The sequence below is a fragment of the Erinaceus europaeus genome, chromosome 5 (assembly GCF_950295315.1).
Source record: "Erinaceus europaeus chromosome 5, mEriEur2.1, whole genome shotgun sequence".
NCBI lineage: Eukaryota > Metazoa > Chordata > Mammalia > Eulipotyphla > Erinaceidae > Erinaceus > Erinaceus europaeus.
Genome location: NC_080166.1, coordinates 104,496,777 through 104,520,826, shown reverse-complemented (window position 1 = coordinate 104,520,826; position 24,050 = coordinate 104,496,777). Strand labels below are relative to the sequence as shown.

At 35.2% G+C, this 24,050-nt stretch overlaps 1 non-coding gene across 1 annotated transcript; it reads right to left on the bottom strand.

Moving 5' to 3' along the window:
- Window positions 1-23,678: 23,678 nt before the first annotated feature.
- Window positions 23,679-23,782, bottom strand: LOC132538817 (U6 spliceosomal RNA). The gene has a single exon (XR_009550139.1). It is a non-coding gene; the product is annotated as a U6 spliceosomal RNA (small nuclear RNA).
- Between the last annotated feature and the right edge of the window lie 268 nt (window positions 23,783-24,050).

Below are 24,050 nucleotides of genomic sequence, written 5' to 3'. Positions count from 1 at the left end.
GTTTTTTAAAAAATATTTATTTAATTTATTCCCTTTTGTTGCCCTTGTTGTTTTTCATTGTTGTAGTTATTATTGTTGTCATCATTGTTGGATAGGACAGAGAGAAATGGAGAGAGGAGGAGGAAGACAGAGACGGGGAGAGAAAGATAGACACCTACAGGCCTGCTTCACCGCTTGTGAAGTGACTCAACTGCAGGTGGGGAGCCAGGGGCTAGAACCAGGATCCTTATGCTGGTTCTTGCACTTTGCGTTACCTGCATGCTTAACCCACTGCTCTACTGCCCGACTCCCCTTCATGCTCATTTCTTTACCAAATGCTGTAAACACTTTCAGATTGTTTTTTTCTTTTTTTCACATCATCTTAAACTTTGTCTACATGATTTATTTTGATGATGAAAGTTAAGGATTGGAAACTATACACCATGTTTATGCTTTTGTCAATGTAATTGAAAATATCTTTCTTGGGTCAAATTGAAAGGAGTTCATCCATTTCAAGGAATTGTACTTGAGGGCCTTTGACCTTTCTGATCACTTTGTTTATGGAGATATCTAATCTAATCTAATCTAATCTAATCTAATCTAATCTAATCTAATCTAATCTAATCTGTTTCCCTAAAAAATGCAAGTTCAGGCTGAAGAGCTATGTCTAAATACTTGCATGTACACATATGTGTATTTCTTTTTTTTTTTTAATATTTATTCCAATTTGTTGCCCTTGTTTTATTGTTGTAGTTACTATTGTTGTTCTTACTGGATAGGACAGAGAGAAATGGAGAGAGGAGGGAAAGACAGAGAGGGGGAAAGACACCGGCAGACCTGCTTTAACACCCATGAATTGACTGCCTTGCAGGTGGGGAGAGAAAGAAAGAAAGAAAAAGAAAGAAAGAAAGAAAAAGAAAGAAAGAAAGGAAGAAAGAAAGGAAGAAAGAAAGGAAGAAAGAAAGAAAGAAAGAAAGAAAGAAAGAAAGAAAGAAAGAAAGAAAGAAAAAAGTGAAACAAAGGAAGAAGGAAAGAAAGAAAGAGAGAAACATAAGGATAGAATTAAATCCTAGATGTATAATCCAGTCATAGGAATATTAAGACCAAACAGTGTTTTATAATATTTTCTTTGTTGAGTATGAAGATATACATAACCTGCTTTTTGAACAGTAATAAATAAAAAAATATGGTCAGTTTATTGACAAATGGAGAGAGTACATGCCAATATAGTGAAGGCAGCAAGAATTGAGAGCCATTGATAAACAGAGAAGAAAATTGCAATGTGCAAAGAAAAACCTTAGTTACCATTGTTTGGAACTCTGTTTCTACCAACATCTGAAAATCTACTCATCTCGTTCATGTCAAATAACCAATGTGCTTCTCTTTTAAAAAACTATGTCCGGCTTAAGCGCAGGTGGTGCAAATCACAAGGACGGGTCTAAGGATCCAGGTTTGAGCCCCAGGCTCCCCACCTGCAGGGGACTTGCTTCACAGGCTGTGAAGCAGGTCTGCAGGTGTATATCTCTCTCTCCCCATCTCTGTCTTCCCCTCCTCTCTTCATTTCTCTCTGTCTTATCCAACAACAACAGCATCAATAACTACAACAATAAAACAAGGGCAACAGAAGGGAATAAATAAATAAATAAATAAATATTTTTAAAAAACAACTATATCTGTGCTGTAATCAGAAACACAAATGACTTTCATTAGTTCAGAACTTTCTGTTAGGAGCAAGAATTTTAATTGCTTCACGGCATCTTGTGGAATACACTGAATTAAATTTGAGTGTGTTGTGTTATCCTATTCCTTGAAGGGAATCTGAAACTATTGCAAAACAGCTTACTAAACTGTCAGTTATTTTGAGTCTTGTAATTTGGACTGCATTTCTCTATTAGAGAACCTTGGCTAATCAAGAGGGAAATGTCAAGATACTAAATTTTGTTAATTCTAGCTAAAAATGGATAATAATAGTGTTTTCCACTTACATTTATGAAAGCTAGATAGACACAATTTAATTTTATGCATGTATAAGTACAGCTTGAAGAGCAACATTGGAAGTTATCAATTTTGAAAAGTAAAAGAAGTAGCAAAAATTAAGATATATGCCTATCTTCTATTATTATGTCACTTTATTTCTAAATAAATAAGGACACTTGGTTGATGACCAAAATGTACCTAGTTTCTTTTAGTCATTCCATAACCATGTTTTCTGTAGAAGTTCAAAGAAATCTTCAAAAATATATAGGACTTGGTATTTTGCCATCCATAATTCCCTAACATAACAATAAATAAAGTCTGGAAAATGTTTTATGCTTCTTCAGTTCAGAAAGATAATTCTAAGTGAATCTTAGTGGGATATCCTTATATTTCATTTTTCTTTTGTATGTGAGGCATAGACTACAGTTATATCAAACTCCATATATGTAAGTGTAAGGGGAATTGAACCAAGTTAAATAGATAGTAACATATATGTCAAAAATGAGATATAAAAAGACTAGCATATGATACAACCAAACTGTAGATGAAACATCAATCACTGTTATATTTAAATATGATTTAATTGTTCATATATTTTTTTGTAAACTCTGCTCTCACTTTGCCACCTATTATTGTAAAACATGTATATCTATGAACCAAAAGTAAAATAATAAAAATGTATTGGATTTTGGGATGCTGTTTCAGGAGGTAAAATTGTTTTTTTTTTTTTTATGTAATCGTTGTATTTATACACATGGTGATAATAGACAGAAATAAAAAGTTGCGCTAAAGAATTCATTTGGGGAGCCAGGTGATGGTGCACCTGGTTAATCACACACATTACAGTGCACAAGGAACTGGGTTCAAGCCCTTGGTCCCCACTTGTACAGGGAAAACTTCACAAGGGATAAAGCAGGTCTGCAGGTGTCTCTCTTTCTCTCTCCCTCTCTCCCTCCCACTGCCCTCTCAATTTCTCTCTGTCTCCATCCAAGAAATAAAATTTTTTAAAAAAGGAATTCATATGGAAAATGTCCCTTGCTTCATTGCAGTGGTGTTGGAAAACAGTTTTTTTTTGTAAAGTATTTAAATGTGCTTTTTTTGTAAAGTATTTAAATGTGCTTTTGTTTGTAAAGTATTTAAATGTGCTTTTTTTTGTAAAGTATTTAAATGTGCTTTTATCCTTGATATATACTTATATGTTTAGGATAGATGAAGAAGTCAGTTTGTCATTTAAATATTTGCTCCTCATTTTGTAACATCCTGTGGTAAAAATAATCTTAACTTGATCCATATAAATATTTGTGACTATAGAGTAATTTTATGAAAGTGATATTTCTAATTTTCTAGCCAAATAATATGATAGTTAAAAGCTTAAAATACCTTTCAAGAAAATTAATGCAAACAGCATAACATCATTTTCTGTCAGGTTGTGATGACAAATATAAATGTAATTGATTTATTTCAACATAAAGTTGCAATTTTATAGAGAGTACTATAACATTTTTAGAAACTAAAATAATTGTTTAAAAAGTGTATTCTTAAATAAGCCTATGCCATTTAAACAGACTGAGTAAATAAATACATAACACCATCCTGGAGGCTTTGTCATTTGATTCAAGTGATAAAATCAAGATTACCTCCATTAACTATGAATTTTCTAAGTATTAGAATAAAAATAAATATGCAGGACAGACATAACTAGTGAATATTTGTATTTTGGGTGTTTTGGGAAAAGTATAAGACAATCACCACATATACATACATGCATGTACATATATGAATATTCTTCAATGTATGTACTATTAAAAAAGGACGTGACAATCCTAAAATGCAGTCATTTACACATGCCCTAGAAAGACTTAATACCTAACTTCACTACAATTTCATTCTCTACAAAAGTCAGAATTTTAACTAACCTGATCAACAGTAGTCTCCCTGATAAATCACACTGCTTTTCCTTAATGGAGAAAGATATTGTCTTTAGTAATCATTTATTTTCTGTTAACATTCTACCCCACCATCTTTGTTACTATTAAAACCTATCATGTTTATTGACTTGTTGCATTGTCTATTTGCTAGATGAGGTGCTGCTCAATTCATATATCTTTTAAAACCAACTTGTATTTAACATTAACCTGGTTGCGTTTTTGTTATTTAACAGTATATATTTATAAATTCTAGCAGCTGCTGCCAGTTTCTTTAAAATGCAGGCTAAATGGAAACATTACTTACTATAAAACTTCTCCCAAACACTGTAAAATCACTGTTTTGGGAAATCTGAGACTTTTCATATATGACTAAGTTTTTTTAGTTTTTCAGGATAACAAACAGCATAAAATGTTTCACTGGCATAGAACAACATAGATCCATTTCTTATTCCTGAGGCTATAGATTGTCTGGTGTGCTCCTTCTCTCATATTGGATCCAGTCACACTTTTACCATGACAGACCAAAGATTACAGAAGGCCAGTGCAATTTTCCTGTCTTGTTTAAACCTTCTATTTACACCACACACTGACATTCCAATGACAAAGCAAATACTATGGCTAAAATGAACATCAAATGAACAAGGACAGATACTTGTGGAAAATACTAAATAAGCTCCAAAATAAGGGAATAAGGGTTTGTTAAATGTATGTTTGTTAAATGTATTGCAGTAGTGATTCTGACAGATGGTAATGTTATGTCCATCAGTGTTAATTACTTCTGCTGATTAAAAGATGGGGGTCATTGAACTAGAGTGTTTCCACCCTGATGTAAACAAAGGTGGAGGCAGTAGAGAGCATGACTTAAGAAATCAATGTAAGCAGGTGTGTGAACTGGTATGATAGATAAGGACATTGCATGCCTAAGTTAAAATTAATTGGTGGGAACTGGAGAGACATCATACTAGTTATGCTAAAGACTTTCATGCCTGAGACACTGAGGTCCCTGGTTCAGTACCTTATGATGATAAGCCAGAGCTGATCATTGCTATGAATCTTCCCCCCCAAAAAACAAAGTATTTTAAAGCAGTAAAACAAAATTAATAGATCATCCTGATAATACCAGCCTGATACTTGGCATAAATTTGGGAATCAAATTGGACCAAACTGAAGTATCTTCTGGTTTCCTTTTCAATGAGGAGACCTTGATACCTTCTTTTAGGAGAAGAGACCTATTTCCTGGTAGTGAAGAAGCAACAACAACAATAACAACAACAACACACTTTTTTTCTTAATTAAAAATTCATATCTTGGGGAGTCAGGCTGTAGCGCAGCGGGTTAAGCGCAGGTGGCGCAAAGCACAAGGACCGGCATAAGGATCCCGGTTCGAACCCCGGCTCCCCACCTGCAGGGGAGTCCCTTCATAGTCGATGAAGCAGGTCTGCAGGTGTCTATCCTTCTCTCCTCCTCTCTGTCTTCCCCTCCTCTCTCCATTTCTCTCTGTCCTATTCAACAACGACAACAACAATAATAACTACAACAATAAAACAGCAAGGGCAACAAAAGGGAATAAATAAATAAAATAAATATTTAAAAAAATCATATCTTTATTTATTTGATAAAGACACCCAGAAATTGAAATGGAAGGGAGATATATAGGTGGAGAGATACAGAGAGACACCTGCAGCCCTGCTTCAGCATTTGAAAAGCTTTCCCCTGGTAGGTGGGGACCAAGGGTAGGACTTGAACCTGGGTCCTTGCACTGTAATATGTGTGCTCAACCAGGTGTGCCAGCGCCAGGCCCCTTTTTCTTTAGTTTTTATTAGTGATTTAATATTGATTTACAAGGCTGTAAGATAATAAGGGTAAAATTCCATGTAGTTCCAATGACCAGAGTTCCATGTCTTATCCCCTCCATTGGAAACTTCCCTATTCTTTATCCCTCTGGGAATATGTACCAAAATTCTCTTTGGGGTGCAGAAGGTGGCAGTTCTGGCTTCTGTAATTGTTTCTCCACTGGACACGGGCTTTGGCAGGTCAATCCATACTTCCAGTCTGTTTCTATTTTTCCCTAGTGGGGTAGAGCTCTGGAGAGGTGAGGTTCCAGGACACATTGGTGAGATTCTCTGCAAAGGGACATTAGGATGACATTATGGTAGTGTCTGCAACTTGGTGACTGAAATGAAGTAAGATAAAATGCAGGACAAATTGTTTAATAAACAGGAACCATAGGAAGGAATAGAGCAAATTAAAGTAGGGACTTTAGCATAGAAGGAAGCTAGGAAGTCTATTTTAGGAATGTTCCTAAGAGCCTAGTCTTAGCTGTCTTTGCTTGAGCTTGACAGCTAACATGCTGTTGAACTAAAAATATTGTCTGGGGAGATGGTGTCAGAATAGAGAGTAGAACTAGGAAGCAGGATTAGGGTAGAGAGTTGCTTACAAACTTGAAGTAAATATATAAATATAATTCACTATTTGCCACAGTGATCTATCCTGGGACCACTAGAGTTCCATATCGCCTCCCCTTCATTGGAAGTTTCCTTATTTTTTATCCCTCTGGGAGTATGGACCAAATATTTTTATGGAGTTCAGAAGGTGAAAGGTTTGGCTTCTGTAACTGCTTCTCCGCTGGGCATTGACAGAATGATCCACACCAACCTATTTCTATCTTTCCCTAGCGGGGTAAGGACTCTGAGAAGGTGGGGTTCCATGACACATTGGTGAGGTTGTCTGCATAGGGAACTCAGGTTTGTGTAATTGTAGCATGTGCAAATCGATTACTGAAAAACATTAAGATATAAAACAGAACAAGTTGTTTAATAATCAGGAATCTAAAAGTAAAAGTATAGCAGATGAAATTTGGGATCTTCCTGTTGGAAGCAGCTAGTAAGTCCATTTTTGGTATATTCCAAAATATTATAATCAGCCCAGGAGCCTGTGTAACCTCTGCATCCCTGTCAGTCTGAGCTCGCATGGTCATAGCAAGGAACACTCTAGGCCACACTCATTTCAGGACCAGTATTCCTTGAGTGACAAGCTTGGGATCCATGATTGCTCAACAATTTGTTTGGCTTCATATGTTAACTCTCTTTTCAATCACCAGGTTCCAGATGCCACCAGGATGCTGGCCAGGCTTCCCTGGATTGAAGACCCCACCAATATGTCCTGGAGCTCAGCTTCCCCAGAGACACACATTGCTAGGGAAAGAGAGAGGCAGACTGGGAGTATGGACCGACCAGTCAACGCCCATGTTCAGCTGGGCAGCAATTACAGAAGCCAGACCTTCTACCTTCTGCAACCCTCAACGACCCTGGGTCCATGCTCCCAGAGGGCTAGAGAATGGGAAAGCTATCATGGGAGGGGGTGGGTTATGGAGATTGGGTGGTGGGAATTGTGTGGAGTTGTACCCCTCCTACCTTATGGCTTTGTTCATTAATCCTTTCTTAAATAAAAAATTAAAAAATATATATATATATAAAAAGAATAACGAATTTATCTTCATTTCATCTTGGATGGAGTTTGAAGGAATCATGTTAAGTGAGATAAACCAGAAAGGGTAGGATGAATATGAGATTGTCCTACTTATAGAAATAAGAACATATAAAAAATAAGAACAGAAGGGAAAATATAAAGCTGAACATAGACTGGGATTAGAATATTGCTCCAAAGTAAAAAAGACTCTAAGGGGAGAGTAGATTCTCAGGTCCGCCACAGGGATGTGGGGATGGGGACACAGAACTTTTGAAATAGTATTAAACTATACTCCTATTACTATATAGTCTTATGAATCACTATTCAATGTCAGGAAAAATAGATTGAATAGATCTCTAGTTTATTAACTGTCTAGAATTCAGTCCTGAGTATGCATTCCTTTAGTTAAAGCACTTAATGAATGTTTCAAATTCATAAATTGTTTTCTGACATTGGGCTTAAATTGTTAGAGCATTTCTAAAAATACCTTTTAAAAATATATTGAGTTAACTGCAATGATAGACCAAATAGATCAGAATCATCAGGTCCTATCAGTAACTAATATATGTTTATTAGTAAATAACATAAATCATGGTGAGGTCAAATACACTATGGTAAATCCTAACCAAGGGATTTTTAAAGTAAACCAAACTCCCAAGTAACTTTATTATAATAATAATGATATAATATCATTCTTAAACTCTAGTACTGCAAAGAACCTTCCCCATTCTTTTTAAAATCTATATTTCTCCTAGATCTGGAATCTCTGGGACTTTGCTTGTATTTTTTTGATGTCTCTTATCTTGATCCCTTACCCTGTTATATTGCCTCTGCTGACCTCAACTAAATTAATGCAACCAGTTTTACTATGCCATATTATACTGCTGTGGCCTTTTTGCTTCAGAGTGTATCCAAAGATGTCAAGCCTGATATGGCAACCTTCCAATTCCAATAATCTGGGGAGTCCTTTCCTAACACCCAGGATTTCCTAGTTGCATTTCAAATGGCATACTCTCTAAAAAAGTTACAGATCCTATAGATTTCATTTTAAAGATGAAACTCTCTTAAACAATGTATGAATCTGGATGCATCCCACTTGGTAATAGAAAGACACAGCATGAAATCATCAAAAAGATGTAGTCTTTTAGAGTCAGAAAAAGGTGGGATAAGGTCCCTAAAAGAAGGGTTACTTCAGGGAAAGATACTTCAACCAGCTGATTGTTGCTGCAATCATAATGTAGATTTCAATAATGCTGAACAAGAAACTCCAGATTTACTGGTTTAACTGTCCCCTTTTGTGAGACTTAAAACTAAAATTAGGTTAGGTGTTAAGTAAATTTTTCCTGTTTTGACATCACAAAAGTTCAAGTTCATAGAAATCCATACAAAGTTCAGAATACAGGGGACTGGGTAGTGGAGCACCTGGTTAAGTGCATATAGTACAAAGTGCAAGAACCCACTCAGGGATACAGGTTCAAGCCTGGGTCTCCCCACCAGCAGGCACAAGCAACGAAGCAGATCTGCAGGTGTCTATCTTAGTCTCTCCCTCTCTATCTCCACCTCCTCTCTCAGTTTCTGTCTGTCCTGGCACAAAGCCCTAGCAATAACCCTGGAGGGGGAAAATTAATTCAGAATACAATCTTCTAGAATGTAGGAAACAAATTATTTACTTTGAGTGAGATTCACTAATACAGATATAATTCAGTTTTATCCTGAATTCTGAAAGTAGTTGGCTTAGTATAGAACATAGTATTATTTTCTTTAGGTTAGATATACCATTTTTAGTCTTTATAAGGGTCAATATTCAACTTAGAAGTAGATGATTCTTTTTTTGTTTTTCCTCCGGGATTATTGCTGGGGCTCAGTGCCCACACTACAAATACATTGCTCCTGGAGGCCATTTTTCCCATTTTGTTGTCCTTGTTGTTGCTGTTATTGTTGTTACTGCTGTTGTTGTTGGATAGGACAGAGAGAAATTGAGAGAGGAGGGGAAGTCAGAGAGGGGGAGAAAAAGAGAGACACCTGCAGACCTGCTTCACCATTTGTGAAGCGACCCCCCTGCATGTGGGGAGCCCAGGTCTTGAACCCAAATCCTTTAGCTGGTCCTTGTGCTTTGTACTATGTGCGCTTAACCTGGTGCACTATCTCCTGGACCTGAGAAAATGATTCTTTAAGCACAGTGTTTAGAGCAAAGATGAAAGAAGCCCTGTAAGCCATAAGGCTTAAAACAAAATCAGCCAAGGCAATGTCTGGTGATTAACCAGTTGAAGAAATTATGCAAAATCCTTTGTGTTTTAGGATAAAATTGAGCACTAACTTCATTTGACACCATACAAAGTGTAGGTCTACAAATACATAATGTAAAGTCAATTTCCTAAATATCTTTTGTAGCTAATAATAAAAATCAAGAAGTTTTAAATAGTACATTCTTATAATTTTCTCTCTTTAGAAAAAGGACATTTAAAATCATATTGAGTATTTTCAAATTTAAGTTTTGAATTTTGCTTTATACAACACTATTCTTATCAATACTAACTAGCCTAAACAGCAATTTATTAAAAGCTTAATAGAAATAGCTGTATTATTTTTAATTAGAAAAATAGATTTTATTTTTCCAGTTCAGATCCTAAGAATAAATACTTCAGTAAAAAATTAGTCCAAGATCTCGATGTTGCAACAAACATTAAAAGGACAGAAATGATAAAGAGGTGGGAAGTCAGACTCTGTGTTTTGGGACTTGGTATTGAGGAGGTAACCATGAGCCCTGACCCATGCTGAAACAACTTCTCCAAATGCAATCTAACCATATTTCAGGATGTTTTGCTAAGGAGGAAAACCCAAAGGGGTCATAATTCAGAAAGAGCCATTGGTATAGTATTTGCTGAATTACAAAGACTCAGGTCCTCTGGGAGCAATGTTCAGATGTCATCCTACCTGCATGGCTGATCTGACAGGTAAAGACAGACTTCATTGCTGATATCTCAAACTGCTTCGTTTTCTAGAAAATTTTCTAGAAAAAGAACCCCCTCCACACCCACTTAAAATTGCTAATTTTATCCAGCCATTGAGCTAACTAGAAAGAACTGAATACTAATGTTAAATTATGCAAAACAAATTTTTTTGCAGTGTGCACATATATAGAAAGACATCAATGAATTCTGCACTCTTTATTGTGATTATAAATACCTGTGATTATCAATACCCAAGTTGAGAAATGCTAAATGTGGAAATAATTTTCTTAATACATCAACATTTAAAAGGAGTAATAAGGGAAACAGTATGTCAGAAATTTCACATAATCCGACAGTCTAAACACAATAAGTTAAATAAAATACATATCTATAATTAAAGAAAGTAAAATTAAAAATAGTATATAGCAAATGAAAGAAAAACAGGAAGCAAAGAGGTGATTTTAAAATAGTTTGACATGTGACTATGTCTTTTACAGAAAACATAGATGATCAAATTAACAAAATAGCTTCTTAGAAAACATTGATTTACTACTCTAAATATATGGGTGACAAATCGGTAGAAAATATAGCTGTTTTTGCAAACACAAACGTTTCTTGTGTTAAAATTTATGTGAAGCTTACTAATTAGAGAGAAGAATTAATGTTTGATAATTGATTTTACTTTTCAGTAACCAGTTCCTGGGTATTTATAAATATATTTTTGTTTTAAATAAAGTATCACTTGAACTAAAGAAAATTGAAAAAAATAAAGAGCTACTAAATTATGCACATAATTTTAGAAAGCTTACTTAGCAGACTTTTGCTACAGTTAGAGATTTGTTAGTGCACTTAGAAATGTGAAGATCCCTGAAGTTTAAGTAAAAGTTTTATACACACATTTTTTAAACTTATACATAATACTTACACAACTAATATAAGTGAGATTTAATTTATATACTGATCTCTTCAGGTTAAAACATATGACTACCTTTAACTGAATTATATATATAGTAAATTCATAAGAGAAAATGATTATACTATCAGAAGTGTATATTTCTGTCATAATAATAAGTTCCATAAGATGAAAGAACAGTGATAAAACTGTTACTTATGAAAGTCACCTAGGAAAGTATAAATGCTCAGGAAGTCTTCAACTCAAGGTCAGCATACTTTTTCCTGCAAGTGAATTTTAAAACACAGTAATAGGAATTGCTTATGTCAAAATATACAAGAATCACATTTTGAAGTTTCAACATGTGACCACTGATTTTTCTTGTCATAAAGAAATGATGTATGGGGACTACTTGTAGACTTATCCTTTTTATAGTGTCTTTCCCATTTCAATAAATTAATAAATTTTAAACACTAAGGGACAGAGTGATTTAAGTTCAATCACTAAGTCTTTTAAGACTCATCAGTCACAAAGCTGCCTTGAGAATAGCTTCTTATGTCATCAGATTCAATAAATGTATTGAATAATTCATAAACAAACGCCAATCCTGGAAACAATTCAGATCTACATTTAACAAGCAGTAGTCTAATCTTATGCCAAATATTTCCTAATCTTAGATTATAATTACATACTGTAAATAACAGAATAAAAAATGTTGATAGTGACCTGCTAAAAACTAATTATAACCTGGTTAAATTTGTAATTTATTTCTTTTGAGTTCAAGGTATGGTTATTTATAAGATGACCTGGACCAGTGAAATAGCTCACTTGTATAGTGTGCTGCTTTGCCGTGTGCAAACCCAGATTTGAGCCCAACACCCACTGCATTGAAGGAAGCTTCATTGCTGTGGTCTCTTTTTAATTCTCTCTCTCTGCCTCCCTGTTTCTAAAAAAAAAAAAAAAAAAAAAAAAAGACCTATGTCTTACCTACTTGGCAACAGACATTAAATTATTTTAATATAATTCTGATGCAAACTTATCAGTAATTTACTATAACTTTATATAACTTCTAAATATTTTCTAAAGCTGTGATTGTTGAAGAGTCTTGATCTTGTCACTATACCCCAGTTACACCCAGCTAATGGGGCATTGGTGAGTTGGCTAAACTGGCATTATATTCGGGACCTGACTTTTCAGTGTCTAACATTTTGCCCACACTGATACTCTCCCTCCTTCCCTTTCCACTAATTTATTTTGGGGGTGAAGAAACATCTGCTCCATGAACATGCTAATTAAGGAGGAATTTTGTCTACCTGTTGACTTACAAATTTTGATAAGTTGTGTTTTATCTTAAAAAGAAAAAGATGACTAGTTAAAAAATTTATATGTTAAATTTCATTCAAGGATGATATCAATTTCAAAAACTTTGTTTTCAAATACAGTAAAACAAACTAGTACTGGAAAACACTTTTATAATATTTTATTTATTGGATAGAGACAAAGAGAAATTGAGGGGGAAGAGGAAGATAGAGATGGAGGGGGGAAGGAAAGACACCTGCAGCACTATTTTACTGCTCATGAAGCTTTCCTCTGCAGGTAGGGACCAGAAGTTTGAATCTGCATCTTGTGCATTGTAACATGTCTGTTCTACCAAGTATGTCACTTCTTGGTCGCTGGAAAAACTCTCTCTCTTCCTTCCTTTCTCCTTCTTGTCTTCTTTCTTCTTTTAGTTTTGAATATTTATTTTATTTTATTTTATTTTATTTTATTTTATTTTATTTTATTTTATCAGAGCACTGTTCAACTCCAGCTTCTGGTGGTGTGGGGGATTAAATCTGGGACTTTGGAGCCTCAGGCATAAAAGTCTCTTTGCATAACCATTATGCTATCTATCACCTCTGCTTTTTTCTTCTTCTCATTGTCCTCCCTCTCCTCCTTTATCTTCTTCTTTTTTCTTATCAGAGCACTGATCAGCTCTGGTTTATGGTGGTGAGGGGGATTGAAACTGGGATTTCAGAGCCTCAGACATGAGAGTTTCTTTGCATAACTGTTATGCTATCTCTCCGGACCCAAACAACATTTTTTTAAAATATTATTATTTATGTATTTATTTATTATTGGATAGAGGCAGAGAAATTGAGAGGGGTAGGGGCAGAGAGGGAAAGAGACAGAGAGACACCTGCAGACCTGCTTCACCACTAGTGAAGCTTTCTTCCTGCAGATGAGGACCAGGGACTTCAACCTTGGGCCTTGCACACTGTAGTGTGTGCGCTTAACCAGGTGCACCACCACCGGGTCCTCCCAAACAACATTTTTTAAAGAGAAAATTATTTGGAGGCTTGTAAGATCATTAGAAGCTATATTTTAATTATCCATGTCTATGAGAATAAAACAATAACTAATTTCTTTTAGGAATTAAACTAACATTATATACCTTTCTTTATAAAATGGCCTGGAAATGGAATGCAGATAATATGAAAAACAAACAAATGCACAACCCAGGAGATATAATGAGTTTAATGCTTACAAATAGATCAACAAAACCAGAAGTGAACACAGAAAGGCTTCATTAATTATGCAACACTGGTGGCTTATGCAAAGAATGGAGAAGAAGGGCAGTTGTGAAAACTAAGTTGACAAGCACCAGACTACAACAGACAAAACTCTGAGAAACTCTGAACCAGTCCAATAAAGACACAGTTAAAGTTTCTCCTAGAGGAGAAACGCATGGGACAAAAATGGTAACTGAAAATACATCAATCATGAGGTGTACTATCAGGACTGTCAGTCATTTGTTCTGAACTGCTACTGTAAAATATTTTCAACCAGTTTTACTTTCTTAATTTAATCACCTCACTCTGATTTCTATCAACTGCTAAAATACAGGACATGGGGGCTGGGTGGTAGCTCACCTGGTTGAGTGCACATGTTACTCAAATATTAGACTCGATGTAATTAAATGAAGAAGCAGAATATTTGTCTGCCTGTTGACATACAAGGTTTGCTAAGTTGTGTTTTACCTTAAATAGTTGTTGCAATGTTTTTTTCTTGTTCAAACAGAGATGGAATATACCTTGGGAATGTATCACATCTGATCAAATGCACTAGAAAATCCCAAAGGCACTGTAACTGGCAAGCTTTGACCAGGTGAAGTTATCATCATTTGCTGGCGATGTCTGATCTGCAGAGAACTGAATGACAGGCTACCTGGCTGCCTCTGGGCTATATACTCATTAACATGTAGAAACAAAGCATTTGCCATAGACTCATGATGAGTGTCATGATTTTGTCCTCACTTTAGTGGAGTTGATTACACAATATTTAGCTATTTGATTTTCCCATATTTCTATTGCACAAAGAAAGGCTTATCAATGTTTATTTTATTGATTGGTTCACTTTCATGGACTACCTGGGAGAGGTTATAGGAACCATGAGCAAATCACAGGTGTACTTACTTTGTAATATTAATTACAATAAAATAGCACTTCAGTTTAAAACTAGAATACATGTTTCTTTGTAAGTAAAAAAAAATTAATTGTAGTCTGTTTTATATTAAGCATCTGAAGTATATTATTAGCTCTTCTGGCCAAGTAAGTTACAAAAAAATCATGTGTAAAATATTATTAACAGTCTATAGATTGTCTTAATAATTGTCTGTGTAGCTGAAGAATAATTTTCTTGAAAATTAAAAGAGGTATCTTTAGGAAGAATTTTTCCAAACTATATTTTCAGACCATCAAGCTAAACATGAATAAGAGAAACAAAAAGATCAGAACCAGACTACTACTTCACTTTGATTTAAAAAAAAAAATCACAGTTAAGAGCCTTTTAAAATCAGCAAAAATACTTGCTTACCTAACATCTAGTTATAATTTCTTTATTATGGTAAGAAATTTATATGTGATCAAACAATGGTAGCATTTGCCACCCATAACAAAATATTGAAATGAGTCTTTCATGATAATGATGCGTGTCACTGGTAATGTTTATCACAGAATTCCAAACATTGATCAGTCTCCATACCTTTCAGTCAGAGACAATATCATGGCAATGTTTATACTAAAAAAAAAAAATAAAATAATTAAAAGAGAACCAAAACAAAAATGATAAAGATACAAATATCCCTTTTGTCAACTCATGGGGACCATTATAACTAACATAATCATACATATAACATGGCACATTTTTAAAAAATTACCAATCATGTTATGCCTACAATTTATAGAAAATTTTGAATTGATGAAGTATAGAAAGATGAGATTTCAGATTCTACTACATATGAACATTTCATCACCTCCCCCCAAATTCCTGGGTAGAAGTCTGATCCATATGACTAGATTTGATGGATAAAGGGGTAATCCTAGTCAATTTGATCTGGTGCATTAGGAGAAAAGACACTAGAATGCTGCTCTTCACTATGTGGTGACACAGATAAAAGGATTTCTACAAACAAGGAATCAGTGCTTCAAAAAGAAGGTCATTGTCTCATATCTTGATTCTGGTGTTTCTACCTTTAGGAACTGTAAGAAAATACATTTCTGTTTTTTAAGCTATTTAGTCTGTGGATTTTGTTCTGGGGGACCAAGTTGACACTGAATAAGACATTTAGATAAAAGGGCAGGATAGTGGTGCATTTGGTTGAGTACACATGTTACCATGCTCAAGGACCTGGGTCTCAAGCCCCTACTCCTCACCTATAACTTCACAAGCAGAGAAGCAATGTTGCAGGTGTCTCTCTTCCTCTCTTTCAAATAATAAATAAGCAAAAAAATATAAAAAAGACATTTAGTTATTAAGTAATCATTATTGTCTCAGGTGAAAAACTGTGAATGTCTGCCAATATTATAGTCTGTATGCAGGTTTACTTTTCCTAATACTTAGATCTGGGACATTTAATATCTTCAACAATTTGTTTGGCTTTGTATGTTAACTCTCTTCAGCCACCAGGTTCCAGATGCCATCAGGATGCTGGCCAGGCTTCCCTGGACTGAAGACACCACCAATGCATCCTGGAGCTCCACTTCCCCAGAGACTCACCCTACTAGGGAAAGAGAGAGGCAGACTGGGAGTATGGATCGATCACTCAATTCCCATGTTCAGCGAGGAAGCAATTACAGAAGCCAGACCTCCCACCTTCTGCAACCCACAATGACCCTGGGTCCACGCTCCCAGAGGGATAGAGAATGGGAAAGCTATTGGGGAGGGGCTGGGATATGGAGATTGGGTGGTGGAAATTGTGTGGAGTTGTACCCCCCCATCCTATGATTTTGTTAATGTCTCCTTTCTTAAATAAAAAAAAAATTATTCACAGTAAAAAAAAAATTGCAATGTATTTTTCCATTAGTGTGTGTGTGTGTGTGTGTGTGTGTGTGTCTGAATATAGCAGAACAAGTCCTTATTTGACCTGTTTGAAAAATTTAATGATTCTTCAGTGAAGTGATATACATAATCAACTGATCTCAGATTGTTCAAAATTTTATTGAATTTGAAACTATTTTCTTTAGAATTTAAATTTTCTTTGTGTGAAACTCATGCTCCTAGGATTTGAAAAAAAAAAGTCTTATTTTTCACTAAAAAAAAAAAAAAATCATTGGACCAAGTTGGACTCTCTTAAAGTCATTTACCATATTTTTGATGTTTCCTAACATCTTTGTTCTATTGATCATACTGTCCATACCATATTTTAGATCTTCCTAGCATATCTGCAACTTTGTACCCTTTGACCAATATCTTGTTTTCCCCACTTCTCATTCTATTCTCTGCTTATATAAACTTGGTTTTAATTTTTTTTTTTTAATTTCACATATAAGGAAGGGGGAAGTTCATGTAGATTTTTTTTTCTTTTCTTTCTTTTCTTTTTTTTTTAAATTTGATAGGACAGAGAGATATTGAGAGGGGGGAGGGTCCCTGAAAGGAACTGAGAGACCTGTAGTACTTGAGTAACCAGTTGTGAAGCTTCTTCCCTTTAGGTGGGGACTGAGGGGTCAAATTTGGGTTCTTGCATGTGGTAAATTGTGTACTTAACCAGGTTCACCAGCACCTGATCGAAAGCATCCCCACCCTTGCCCCCAGAGCACTGCTTAGTTAGGTTTATGGTAATATGGGGCATTAAACCTGGTACTGTAGAGCTTCAAGCATTAAAGTCTTTTTGCATAACATTATGCTATCTGCTCTACCCTCATGTAAATTTTTTAAATTTTATTTCACTTAGCAAGATGCATTCAGATGGTTTAAACATAAAAGATCCTTAATTGTAGACATGCTATTACTATTAAGCTAAGCATCTTTAAACTTCCTAATTCCTAATTCAATTGGAGACAAAAATCTAGTATAAAGTCTTTTGATGAGATCTCAGTCCTGTATTTATTGAATTTTGGGGATAGTGCTAATTAAATTCAGATGAGCATTGCTGAATTAAGTAAGCAAAATTTAATTTGACATTTTTACTTACTTGGCTAAGATAATTTTATTTTTAATGTGAGGAAAGAAATTCATTTTTTCCTTTGGTATAGTTTCAATGAAAAGAGTTTAGAAATAAACTGTTTCTCAACATTGAATTTATTTTAAAAAAATCTACCTTTAGTGTCAGGGGAGAAAGCACATTGAGCTATTGTGCTTGAGGACCCAAATGAAGCCAGCTAAACCCCAACCCCACCACCAGAGCTGAGCCATACTTCTGTCTGTAATTCTTTCTATCTATCCTCCTTCTCTTTCTGTGTTAAAAAAGAATATATATATATATATATATATATATATATATATATATATATATATATATATATATATAATATTTGTTTTATTTTAGAGAGAGAGAATGTACAAAGAGACCAGAGCACTGTTCAGCCCTCACTTATGGTGGTGAACCTGGACTTTGGAGCCTCAGGCATGAACGTCTTTTTGAATAACGATGGAACTATCTCTCCAGCCCGAGAAATTAATCTTTAAAGAATTTGCTTTAAGTAGTTTACATATGGGTAGCCATTAGTATGAATGGCATATTTTTCCTCAAAGCAACTTTATACATTTTCTACCTGATGCAAACCTCATTATGTTAACACACTTTAGCTGACTGACTAGCAAAACAAAAAAATTGCAACAACAACGTCAAACAACACTTGTCTTTTTTGCTCCGTATCTATATATGGAAGTAGGGAAGCGGAGAATAGAACAGTGCATATGTAGTCTTTTTCAGGATGAAAGTCCCGTGAACCATTATTTTGATTGTTGGTGCTGCAAGCAGAGGGTTCTGAATTTAGCGACAAAATCCATGGCAAGAAAATAAAAATATGGACCTTTTATTACTTATCTACTCCCTATAACTTTATACAAGCTTCATAACCATTATGTTGAAAGGTATGAAAAAAGTTACAGGCTACAGAGACATCAGGATCAATTTTTTTTTCCTTTCCTATTTATAAGATTGTCACCTTGGTTATTGTGGGGGATGGTGGGGGTGCTCAGTGCCTGCACTACAAATCCACTTGCTCCTGGTGGCCATTTTGTCCTTTTGAAATTTTTATTCTATTTTACTTGATAGGGCAGAGAGAAACTGAAAGAGGAGGAGGAGACAGGGAGAAAGAGGACCAGGTAGTGGCACACCTGTAGTTAAGTACACATATTACCAAGTACAAGGAACCAGGTTCGAGCCCTCTTCCTCACAAGCAGGAGTTCTGCTTCATGAATGGTGAAGCAGGTCTGCAGGTGTCTATCTTTCTCTCCCTCTCTCTATCTCCCCATCCTCTCTCAATTTTTCTCTGTCTTATCTAACAGAAAAAAGCTAAAAAGAAAAAATAATAATAAAGGGAAAAAAGGCTGCAGGGAGCTGTGGATTCATAGTGCCAGCACTGAGCCTCTGAAATAACCCTGATGGCAGTGGAGAGAGAGAGAGAGAGACAGAGAGAGAGACAGAGATAGAGATTGAAGTGCAGACCCGCTTCACCACTATGAGGCTTCCCCCTTGTAGATAGGGCGACATGACTCGAACTCTTCTGGCTCATTGTGCTTAGTGATGTGTTTGTTTAGCCAGGTCCTCCACCACCCAGCCCCCAAACTTGCCACCAAACATTTTATATTAGTCACAGTGTTTAAATAATAAAAAGTATACTGAGAGACAAATCAAGGAGCTAGACAGGATGTACAAACTAGTTAAAGAACATTATTCAAACCGCAGTCCTTTCTACAGCAGTAAAATTCTTAAAAGCACAATGGAAAAAGCAAAAGATAGAAGTAATACTCCGTAGGTATTATAAAAATTATTATAAAAATCTTCCGTAGGTATCTGTATATTACGAGCAGTTTCTACTTAATTGTTTATACAAAAATAAAAACAAAATATTGAAACTGAGTTTCTTTGCTTTTAACACCATCATACAATGCCCAGACTCACTGTTTTTACAGTATCATCTTGACATTTTATTTTCTTTGCTTTTCACTGACTGCTGTTAATGTTCATTTTTGGAGAAGAATTTCAAACATATGGGATTCATTTCTGTGTTTACTAGTGTTTAAGAAACAGTGAATTATCTGCTAATATTCAAAAGTATTAATTTTATTCTTTGGAGAGGAATTTTTGCCTGAAGTTGATTAATGTTTTATAATAAATATAAAGTAGGGAAACAATTTTAAAGTAATTTTTCTATTTAATCAAATTGAATTTCTATGCCCAAGCTCATTATCAACTAGTGATTCCTTGCCGAGGTTCACTGTACTGGCTATCTTGGCTTCACTTATCTAATTTACTTATTTTTGTCTGAAACTTCTACCATTCACTGTCTTACACACCTCTTACGGACATTTTTTTTTTTTTGCCTCCAGGGTTATTGCTATGTCTAGGTACCAGCAATATGAATCTACTGCTCCTGACAGTGATTTTTCCCATAATAATAATATATATATATAATTATAATTATATTATCATTATTAGATAAGACTGAAAGGGGGAGGGAGTTAGAAAGGAAGAGAGAAAGACACTTGGTTTGCTGCTTGTGAAGCTTCCCCACTCAGGTGGGGAGCTGGGGACTGCAATCCAGACCCTTGCCCTTAGTATTATGTAAGATGAACCAGGGGGTGCCACTGTCTGACCCCCTCCTTTTGCAATCTCCAAACAATGCTTTTATCACCCCTTTGGTGTGTAGGCTCTTTTTTAATCCTTTGAGACTCATTTCTAACATCTGATCATTGATTTTTGAGACTCATTTCTAATATCTGATTGCTGATTTTTCCCCTTGTTTTAGTGCAATTACTGCTTGTTTTTATTCAGTCACCAAGTTATAATCACTTTTAAATTCTATCTCTATCATATTATATCTGTATTCAATCTACTGTTTCTTGCAGCATGACAATTGGGATTAGATGTTTCTTTCTAAGCTCTGAAATTAATCTAATTTAGTCCTTGAACACAAGAAATTGACTAACAGAATACATCAGTGCATGGCAATTTACAAATGTCTAAAGAGATTGTCTTTTATAAATAATAGCAACAGGAGTTTTCATCATTAGCCATAAAGATGACATTTTCCACCAGCATCATTACAGGAATAGTATCTCACTGTAAATGATGTCTTTTTTTTCTTTTTTTCCAGTTTCATATAATAGTCAATAATCATTGGCTATAAAATTGCCCTTTGTCATTTGGAAAAATATCTCACTCAGCATAGTGATTAACTGTAGGGCCATTTTCATCTAAAAAACCAAGTCATTGATATTGGGTAAACTCTCCACCATTTTTCTTTGAACAAGAAGAGATAAAAATTATTTACTGGGGGCTGGGCAGTGGCACAAAGGGTGAAGCACACATGGCCTGAAGCACAAGGACCAGCATAAGGATCCTGGTTCGAAGCTCCCCACCTGCAGCGGGTGGGGCTCGCTTTCCAAGCGGTGAAGCAGGTTTGCCAGTATCTATATTTCTCTCCCCCCTCTCTGTCTTTCCCTCCTCCCTCTATTTCTCTCTGTCCTATCTAACAACTACATTAGTAACAACAACAACAACTATAAACAACAAGGGCAACAAAAGGGGAAAAAAATAGCCTCCAGGAGCAGTGGATTTGTAGTGCAGGCACCAAGCCCCAGTGATAACTCTGGAGACAAAAAAAAAACCCTTACCACTGGCACTGCCAAGATGGCTCACCTAGGAGTGTGCTGCTTTGTCTTACTGTGATCCAGGTTCCATCCCAATCTCCACTGCATGGTTGAAAGCTTAATGCTATGTACACATTTATTCGTAAGTTATGGGAAAGCACACATCTTAAAGTAAAAGTGCACAGTGGTCTGCAGTGACTCAGTAAGTGCAACAAGGAAGTAGTAAGAACTGAAAAAAAAAAAAAAAGACACCACAAAGTACTTAATCAAATAGCTTCTATATAGACCTAGATTCTCTGTTCACCTATTTTCTTTTTCACTTCCCTCAGCCACTCCAATGCTAACCTTGTCAAACAAAGTAAGGACAACAAAAGCTGGATAAAGGGAAGAAGAGAATTATATACTTCAATGATGACTCTTGGTCATTACCAGGCTACCCCATCATGTGGGATTCCTACTCAGGGAATTCTGGGATTCCCACATAGATATGCTGGGCCTAGACCTCTAACAGATCCCTCTCTCCATCATCACTGGTCATCTCCATCAGGAACAGCAGGCTCTTGTGGGCCTCTATAGGACCTTGCCTTCAATGTGGAACAACAATGATAGGTACTGCACAACTCTCCGAAGGGAGACTGGGTCAATGTACTCTGCCACTCAAGGAAGATTGACTTTGTAATGAGTGCAGCCTAGAATGTTCCTAGCTATGACCACAGAATGTGAGCTCAGACATACAGGGATACAGAGGTTACACAGATTCCTGTGCTGAATATGGGCCCCAGATCAGATCAGTGGGGTTTACAGTTAATAGTATTCATATACTTTTCCCATATTTTCTAGCTACTCTCTTTCCTGATCCAGCTTTCTAGTCCTATTCCCAACTCTGACACCATCTCCCAGGACAGTGCCTTGCATCCACCTGCATGTAAGCTGTTGGGCTCAAGCAAGAATTAATAAAGTCATGGACCCCTTGGAATACCTCTAATATAGACTTCCTAACTTTTCCCAAAGTGTAGAACTCAAATCTCAATTATATTTTTACTTTTAGGTTCCTGATCATTGAACAATTTGTTCTGCTTTATATCTTAACTACTTTCAGCTACCAAGTTGCAGATGCTACCTATATGCCAACTTGACTTCCTTGGGCAGATGACTTCACCAATGTGTCCTGGAATCCCACCTCTTCAGAGCCCAAACCCACTAGGGAAAGACTGAAACAGGCTAGGAGTATGGATCAACCTGCTAATGTCCATGTCCAATAGAGAAGCAATTACAGAAGCCAGACCTTCGAACTTCTGCACCCCATAATGATCCAGGGTCTATGCTCCCAAAGAGATAAAAAATAGGAAAGCTTCCAGTGGAGAGGTTAGGATTTAGAACTCTGGTAGGAGCTGCGTGGAGTTGTACCCCTCTTATCCAAATAAATAAATAAATAAATAAATAAATAAATAAGAAAAAAGTTTAGTGCTGTGATGTCTCCTCTTCTGTTTCATTCTAAAAAAGTTTACTTGAATAGATGAAACTCAGGCAATAACAAAAGAATTATTTACCTTCTCTCCTCATACTCAAGACTATGTCCTATGACACAAAAGCTGGACAGATTGACACCATCATAAAGAACTACAACCAGTTACTGTGATACCTTTCCATTGGGCATTTTGGTTTTGTTTACCTAAATAAATGGCAGTAGATTACTCATAACACATATGGAGAAACTAATGTTTCTAAAAATGCTTTATTTCAATATTTTAACTGAGTTATAAGCTAACTAGAGGAAATTAGATACAGATAGAAACTTAGTGGCAATATAAAACAGTCATATTCTTTATACTAAATTTGGAAAAATACATGAAGTTGCTAATCTTACATATTTTTATGTACCATAGATTTAAGACTGATAAGAACTTATTTCCTTTAAAATGTGATCAATGCTGATAAGTGTTATGGTCAGTATAAGATTTTGCTTTAATTATCATTTGTTTACATGTGAAATACATGTCCAAAACACATAGTTTATATGTATGAACAAAATAATCACCAAAGGTGAATTACTAAAAATCAATGACTTTTCTTAAATATAATGCCTAGTATATGTTACATACTTACTATATTCTAAGCTTCTAATATTCTAAGGATATTTTAGATGAATTATATCAAATAAAGCTGACAAGGATGTACTAGTGTATCAACAAAATTACTGTAAGCCACTAGCCTCCCAATAAAATATAAATAAAAAATAAACAAAAACAAACAAAAAAGCCCAAAGCATCCTATGCTTGAATAAACAGCATTTAAAAATGTTGAATGGATACAATTAACAGAACTTTCCAATTCATTCTCTTTATTTTTCTAAAACTATTTTTCAAAAGTATATGCCATTCTTATCTAGCACAGATATGATAGTATCATAATTTAATTCTTATATTTTTATTTGCATGTCATCATTGTGCAAGGGCCATGCTAATCTTCTCTGCATTGTTTCAATTTTAGGGTATAATTTATTACTAATTCTTATATTTTTATTTATGAGTATATAAAATATAAATACAAAATTACATATTTTATAACATGATGGTTACAAATTTTAAAATCTATTCTTGGAATTAGAAAATATGCAATGCATACTCTGATTTCATATTCTTTTTAAGTCACCTGGAATATCATGTGGAGAGCAGAATGGGCTGGCAGTTGTTTGGGAAAAATAAAACTCCAATGTTACTTGGAATGTTTGATACAATTTGTAAGGATGTTGCTACTGTATCTTTAATAAAGAATCAT